We start from the raw sequence: 8,225 nt of genomic DNA, 5'->3' as shown, positions 1-8,225 counted from the left end.
CTGACCACCGCCCCCTATAGAAAAAGCCCTAAAAAAAAAAAAAAAAAAAAAAAGAGGCCACACAGAAGCCAGGCCCTACACTTCGAAGATGGGATCTGTGAGCTCACGCCGGGGCACAGTGGCAGCCCTGGGTGAGTGTCCCAGGGCGGCCCAGTACACACCAGGCAGGGATGCACTGTGGCTAGAGCCTGAAGACCCTATCGGTGTGCCTGTCTGTCTGCCTGTCTGTCTGTCTCTCAGAAGAAATAACTAAACCGAAAGAGGGGAGGAGGCTGTCTCTGTAGCACAGCAGCCAAGCATAGTGCACAGTAAGCCAGATCCCACACACCAGCTACGGTTGCAATCCCAGCCGTAGAGGTTTGTAAAATATGCTGGGCACGTGTGCATGTGTGCCCAAGATCCTGACAGGACGGAGAGATGAAGGGGAAAGGTCTGCAGTGCAACCGAGGTCAAGGTGCTCCCCCAACCCCCCAACCAAAGCACACATACCCTCCTCCACCAGCCTCTGCCAGCCTGGGCAGATGCATGCCCGTGTGTAGAGAGGCCTTAGGATGCGAACCTGGGACCTTCCCCTGTAGCTTCAGCACTGGGAACTCTGCATTAACCTGGTACCAGCAAAGCCGGCCCAAGAGGGACCCTTACGAAGGGAAGAGGCCAGCCTCCGTGGGGCGGCTGGTAGTGTCCTGCCAGCAGAGCTGGGGGCCGCACGCCAAACACAAGTCCTTGACCTCATCAGCCTGGAAATGCTCCAGGAACACACACGCATGCCGCGATCCTGGGGTTGGGGGTGCTGGAAGAAGGCAGTGAGACACGACCAGGCCCTGAGGAGGGCGCCTCCCTCCCCGCTCTCACTCATGCAAGCTATCATGATCTTTTATTGGTTTTGTTTTAAATAAAGAGAAATGAATAAATTGAGTGAACATCATCCCAACCACGCGATCAGACGCGACCTCACTGCTGGTGGGGAACTGCCATCGTGAGCCCCCACTGCTGCAGGGTGACACAGACGCTCCCTGACCTTCTCACTGGACAGCATCGCCTCAGGCTTCCCGAGTCCCCAAGCCTGACCTCCAATGCACAGGGAACACGGGGCACAGGGACCTGAGAGAGACACCTGAGGAAACCACGGGGCAAAATCAGGAGGCTTCTCTGCAAAAAGTAACAAAATTTTTTAAATGTTTAAAAAACTGGGCCTGGGGCCAACCACACAGTTCAAGTTCCAGACTCAGCACCTGCCCACAATCCCAGGAAGAGAATGGAGAAGGGACTGTGGTGTGGCCACTGCTCCTGGGAGGTGATTCTCCCTCTCCCTGCTCTCTCCAGCGCCCGTGTGAGCCCTGTAACACGCACACGGGGTGAGCGGCCATAAGGTGCTGCTCCTGGCTCCAGGTTCCCACCCTGGGCCTGCCTTAACACATCGGGTACGGAGGGTACACCAGGACCCAGCTGTCTGTGCAGCCTGGGGGAGGCCTGGGCATGAGGCCCTGCCAAGGGTTCCTGTCTCCCCACCTCTCTCGGGAAATACAGAACATGCCTTTAAAAAGAGTGAGGTATGAGACCCCCAGGTGGTATGGAGCTTAAGGTGTTGGATCCCACATGGCTGGCTATGTGGTTTAAGTCCCAGACCTAACAGCTTGAAAATGTTACAGGGTGCACATGTGTGCGTGCCCAAAACACAAGAGAAGACTGGAGAGGAGATGGTGGCATGGCCGTCCCCCCAGGGTCTGATTTCTCGCTTTCCCTCTTTCTCTGTCTCTTTGTCAAGCAAAGTGCCCTAAACCAAAAACTAAAAAATAAGAAGAGTGAGGTGTCGTTCCCGGCTGACAGATCAAAGAGGCACACCAGGCAAACCTGAACTCACACTGGACTTTGGATCAGGGAGAAGACATCGGGGAGGAACAAGAAAAAATCACAACAAAATAGGGACCAGCAGTTGGCATAATGACTATGTCACTGGACTCCCATGTAGTCGACTGCAGTTCGAGTCCCGGACCTGGTGGCTTAAACTAACACCGGGCGCATGTGCCTGCATGCCCAGGATCCTGAGAGGAGAATGGAGAAGGGATTGTAGCGTGGCCATCCCCCCTGGGTGGTGCTTTCTCACTTTCTGTCTCTCTGTCTCTGTCTTTCTGGTGAGCACACGCACCCTATAGCAAAAACCTCTCCAAAAAATAATAATAACAAAATAACAAAAAGATGGGCAGGTTGCAGAGACCTAGGACCGGTCCATAGATGCTGTCGTGAGAATATTAATCTGTAGAGGTCTGTTAAGAGTATCGTTTATTCTTACATCCCTTATTCTTTTTCTTCTTTTTAAGATTTTTGCCATAGAGCACATGTGGTCTCCAGAGTGAGACAGTGAGAGGGAAAGTGAGAAATCAGCCCTTGGGGGACAGCCACATTGCAATCCAGGATTTGGGACATGCATGCACATGTACCTGGTGTGATTTTCAAGCCACCCAGTCTGGGGCTTGAACCACAGTTGGCAACGTGGGAGTCCAGCAACATAATTGCTATGCCAACTGCTGGCCCCCAAACCCTGATTCTTAAAAGATGTATGTAGAGATGTTAATTGCCCTCTGGCCGTTATTTTTAAAAATTATATTGTATAGGGGACCAGCAGGTGGCATGGTGGATAAGGCGCTGGACACTCCCACGTGGCTGACTGCGGTTCAAGTATCGGACCTGGTGGCTTGCTTTCTCACTTTCCTTCTCTCTCTCTCTCTCTCTGTGTGTGTGTGTGTGTTTGTGTCTCTCTGGTAAAATTAAAATAAATAAATGAATAAATAAAATTAAATAAATTTTTTTATTATATTGTATATATAAAAAGTGTGCTAAGTTCTTGTCTCAGGTGAAAGAGACCTTTATTCTGGACTAAGTGTCAACACGCATTTAACAGTGCAAGGCATGGAGACAACACCAGTGTCCCTCAACAGCTGGAGGGAGGAGAACCAAGCACCCGTGGAGATGCCAGCAAAAACCTGCCGAGTGGAAAAGCCAGTTGCGCAGAGCGAGCGGGGCATGACTCCTCCCTGGGCCTGTCCAGCGGCAGGCCCAACCCTGCCCAGGTGCTGCATGCCACTGGTACCAAGCGTCAAGCGCCTCCCTGCAGAGTGTGTCCCTCTGCATGCGCATGGCTGGAGCAGGGCCAACAGCAGGGGGAGCGCAGAGGACCAGGTAATGCCTTCCCAGGGAAGAAAGACCGAGCAAGGTGGGGCAGAAGTAACCTGGACCCCAGAAACCTGCAGTCCAGACACAGCACCTGCAGCCCACATCTGAGCCGGCCAGAAGTGAATCCACAGCAATGGCAAGAGGGTTCGTGGTTGCCGGGGCCAGGGAGGGGTGGGAGTGGGAGACACTGCGCTGGCTACTGGGATCTGGGGGCTGATGAAAATACCCTAAAACCGATGGTGATGATGGCGCCCAGCTCTGCGAACAGTCCCCTTGGGGGGTTTACAGTCGGGGTTCTACCTCGCAGATTTCGCTACAGAACTGGGCCAAGTGCTGCCTCCGACCGGATGGTCAGGTTAGGCCAACTCAGGTGAAAAAAGACAGTCTCCTGGTGACACACACACACGCACACACATGGATGCATGGTGAACAGGCCCAAGGCCAGGCCAGACACACCAGGGCCTTCTGCCCGCCACCACACTTCCAGCCGTAGGTGGCCCTGAATCCCCGGAGTCTCCTTTTACTTCCGTGTGCCTTCGGTTCTCAGTGAACCCCCTGGAGGCCCTGTCTTCCAGAGCTGGGAGTCAGGCACAGCTGGCAAGGCCCAGCAACACCCTCCCCTGCCCCGGAGCACCCCTTCGCCCCTATGCCTGGCTGGCTGAGCGGCAGGAGCAGGCTGCAGGTGGTGAGACCCTGTCAGTGCAACTGTCTCTCTGTCTCTTTCGATAAAACCAACACTGCAACTCCACAAGAATCGTTTTTTCCTGTAAGTTAATTTTAATTATTTCATGAGAGAGAGCACACATGCAAGGGGGAGAGAGAGGGAGAGAGTACCTCTTCCCACTCGCTCATGCAGCCAACAGTGCCCAGGGCCTAGTCCAGGCAAGTTCCTGAGGAGCAGAGTGGCGTTGACAGCGAAAGCTCTACCTTGAGATTCCAGTGACACTGATTTTTTTCCCTATGTGATTTTTCTATGGATTTCATAGAATTTTCATGCATTCTATAAAACTGGCCTTTTGTTTATATTTCATCTAGCATACAAACGTGGTGGATGTAGACAATTAATAGCCAGCAAACTGAAGCTGAAAACTGCAGTCTGGATTTTTTTTTTTTTTCTTTTTCTGGAGAGTTTTTTTGTTTTGTTTTGTTTGTTTGTTTGTTTGTTTGTTTTTTGCTATAGGGCGCGTGCGCTCACCAGAAAGACAGAGAGAGAGAGAGACAGAAAGTGAGAAATCACCCCCCAGGGGGGATGGCCACGCTGCAATCCCTTCTCCTCCATTCTCCTCTCAGGATCTTGGGCACACATGCACATGCGCCCGGAGTGAGTTTAAGCCACTGGGTCCAGTATTAGAACTACGGATGACTACATGGGAGTCCAGTGACATAGGCATTATGCCAACTGCTGGTCCCTGTGGTCTGCTTTTTCAGTCATGAACTCATCCACTCATTGTGTACCCATACAGAGCAAATACCTAAGAATATAAAATGAACCAAAAGGAATCAAGTTTCTGACCAGCCCTGTGGCCTAGTGGTTAGGGGAGCTGGGTCCCACATGGCTCAAATCCCAGCCCTGCTGGCTGGAAAAACATGCCAGGTGCATGTGCCCCAAATCCTGGCAGATCGGAGAAAGGAAGAAGGGATTGGGGTGCATCATGTCCTGCTCAGGGGCCTTTCTCCTGCTCCCTCCACTCTCCTTCTGGCAAGCGTGTGCCTTCCAGAAAAATTTGAAGGAAAAAAAAAATGAGTTTCCAGTTGCACACTCTGAACAGAGTATTTATTTTTTTCCTTAACATGAGAAAGAGCAAAACAGGTCCCTTGACCGGGCCTTGTCGCTCTGTGATCTGCGTCCCCCAGCCCTTGGCCTGTCAGGAGTGTTTCGGGTCAAGGTGGATCCACACCTACATCAGCCACTTCCTCCCAGCACGGCTCCGGGCACTGCCCACTCCACGATGGCATCTCCCACTCTGGAAGTGCCTGAGCTCGCACTCCGGGAACGGGGACGTGTCCGGCTGGGGTGACAAGGAGCCCCTCAGAGTCCGGGTTTCTATTCGCAGTTTTCCACAGAATCGTTTTCTTTACTTTCATTTTATTTCTGTTATGAGAGAGAGCACACACACAAGGGAGAGAGCGGCTTCTGGAGGCAGGAAGGTCTGCGAGGGCACGAGGCCACGTGCTCACAGAGACGGCAAGACGGCAAGACGGCGTGGACTGGGGGCCACACTCGCAGGCCTCTCAAATCACAGTGCTCCTCGTGCCCCTAAAAAGGAGTCAACTCAGGGGGCAGCACAGGCACTCCGATGACCTGGGGGGCCCGGGCCAGGCCTGGCCTGTGAGCCACGACAGCCCCTGTCTGGGTACCCATGTTTGAACCGGAGAAGGTCCAGTGGCTATGTGACAGCGTTCTGGTTTTATGTTTATCGAGAGAGACCGAGACAGGGTCTCACCATCCCTGCTCCTGCTCCTGCCTCAGCTGCCAGGGCACAGGTGTGCGCGGGCACCTGGGAGGCCGGCCTGGGATCCAAACCCAGGCCTCTCATGTGGCTCCAGCACTGCACAGCTGCCCCCTCCCGCCTGCACAACTGTGGCTGGGCTTTGTGACTGTCACCATCCATTCCACCCTGAAAGACCTAACCAGGGCCAGCAGGTGGCCTGGTGGTTAAGGTGCTAGATTCCCATATGGCCAACTGTGGTTGGAGTTCTGGACCTGGAGGCTTTCTCACTTTCTCTCTCTGGTCAAATTTAAATAATAGTAATAATGATGATGATGAATAAAATTAAATAAAATAATTATTTGAGGGACCAGCAGTTAGCTTAATGGCTGTGTCGCTGGACTCCCACGTAGTCGACTGCGGTTCAAGTCCCGGACCCGGTGGCTTAAAAGTCATGCCGGGCGCATGTGCATGAGTGCCCAAGATCCCGAGAGGAGAAGGGATTGCGGCGTGGCCATCTCCCATGGGGGGTGATTTCTCGCTTTCTGTCTCTCTGTCTCTCTCTTTCTGGCGAGCGCACGTGCCCTATAGCAAAAACCTCTCAAAAAAAAAAAATTATTTGAAAAAGGAAAGAAAATCCTGCCCAAAGAGGTTCGAGTGTGGATGTCACAGCTGATCTGACACTTGGGGACACACCCACACTCTCCTGCGAGACAACCCCTCAGGGCCAGCACCCACCTCCGCTTAGGTTCTAGGTGGTTGTTGCGAAGCCTATCCTGTCCGTCTACACGGCAGGCTCGGACGCTGTCACCGTCACCAGAGCCTGTGGCAGGAGACACTTACCCGCCCGAGACCACAGTGCTGTCACTGGTGCAGAAATAGGAGGGAGAGACGCACCAGGAGGGGCAGGATACGCATCTCCACAGTCCGCGCAGGAGCCGGATGACAGACACCCCCATTCGCAGACTCAAAGCCATTAGAAGGGACAGGATGACAGGGGGCTGGACTGACAGAGGGCTGGCGGACCCAGGGCTAGGCTGACAGGAGGCTGGACTGACAGAGGGCTGGACTGACCGGAGGCCAGACTGACAGGGGGCTGGGCTGACAGAGGGCTGGCGGACCCAGGGCTAGGCTGACAGGGGGCTGGGCTGACCTGGGGCCGGCCTGGCTTCTGCCGTCCTATGAAACAGCTCTGAGGCCCAGCCTGGCAAGATGGCTGGTGGCGGATCGAATGGCACTACTGGGCCACACAGCTGGGACACAGCCAGACCCTGGGTCGGCATGTGGGGGACACCCAGGTCACCCAGGGCATGCGGGTGGGGATCGGGGCCCCTGTACTCTGTGCGTACACCTGCACTTTCTGTCTGCACAGTCACAGCTTTAGGACGAGCCGGCACCTCACAGGCCAGCCCAGGCAAGGGGCACGCTCAGCCCCCAGCCGGCCCGAACCAGCCGGGTTCCTGCCCAGCAGTGCTCGGCACTAGAATGTGACATCACGGGGCCACAGGTGACCTGGTGTGTAAGGTGCTGGACTCCCAGTGGCCTGCCACAGTCCAATCCTAGACCTGGCAGCCTGAAAGTCACACTGGGCACGTGTGCGTGTGTGCCCGAAACCCTAGAATGGAGGAGAAAGAGCTGCACTGTGGCCATCCCCTCGGGGTGCTGTCTCACTTCCCCTGGCACCTTGTCTCTCCCCAGCAGGCGCATGCACCCTACAGCACACACCTAAAAAATAAAAGGTGTTGACACCACAGTGCCAGCTGAAATGTGAAATGCCAGTGCTGATGGGACATCCCGGTCCAGCCACCCTCGTGCACGGCACCGTACATGTGTGTCGTGGTGAGAAGCGCCGCAGAGAGGAACAAGCCCAGGCCTGGAGCCAAAGGCCAGGTCCAGGTCAGACCCACTGTGCTCGGCCTCCTCGGCCTCCTCGTGAATGGGGCTCTCCCCAGGGGTCTGGATGGAATTTTGCTGGGGAACATGATGGTCAGTGGTGAAGAACAGTACACGAGGGGAGGTGGGGCCCTCACTACCAACCCCACGAGCTTCGCATGCCTGACACATGGGAGAAGTCCATGCAGCATCAGGCCCACGGGGCTGACACAGCCCAGCACCGCACAGGCCAGCGGGTGCAGAGAAACGGGAGGGCGGGAGGGCAGGCAGGGGCTATGGAGGTGCAGCAGTAAATGACCACGTGGGGAAGGCCCCAGGCCCACAGCCCAGGACCCCCGAGCACGGCAGGTGCAGGCCCGCATCTGGGCTGGCGGAGGCTGGGGCGAGTCCTGACGTGAAGACCCTGGGTGCTGTCTCTCTGTTTCACTGTCTCTCATGGAAGAGATAAACCAATATGCTTTACAAAGAAAGAAAAGTGAGGGAAGGAGGCACAGGACGCCGGGTCTTGAACCCCAAGATGCTGTGGACCCGACTTCCCGCCATCACACGACACGAGCAGCAGCCAGGCCCCCAGGCCAGCTCACCTGGTCTTTGCCTGGACAGGTGTGACAGCTACTGCCCCCACTTCCCTGAGAGGCCCCCAGATCTGCAAAGCGGCTTGCTCAGACCAGCCTGCAGCCAGGCTGAACGACCCACCTCCCCGCGCCCCCAGCCCTCCCAGCCCCCGCTCCC

General features: G+C 55.2%; 1 protein-coding gene across 2 annotated transcripts in view; it reads right to left on the bottom strand.

Annotated features, from left to right (window-relative positions):
* RAB43 (RAB43, member RAS oncogene family) overlaps positions 1–8,225 on the bottom strand; it is a 24,059-nt gene that overhangs the window by 8,811 nt on the left and 7,023 nt on the right. The gene's annotated exons all lie outside the window — the stretch shown is intronic.

This window comes from Tupaia chinensis, unplaced genomic scaffold (genome assembly GCF_000334495.1).
Source record: "Tupaia chinensis unplaced genomic scaffold, TupChi_1.0 Scaffold147500_2, whole genome shotgun sequence".
Taxonomy (NCBI): Eukaryota; Metazoa; Chordata; class Mammalia; order Scandentia; family Tupaiidae; genus Tupaia; species Tupaia belangeri.
This window is presented reverse-complemented; position numbering and strand designations above follow the sequence as displayed.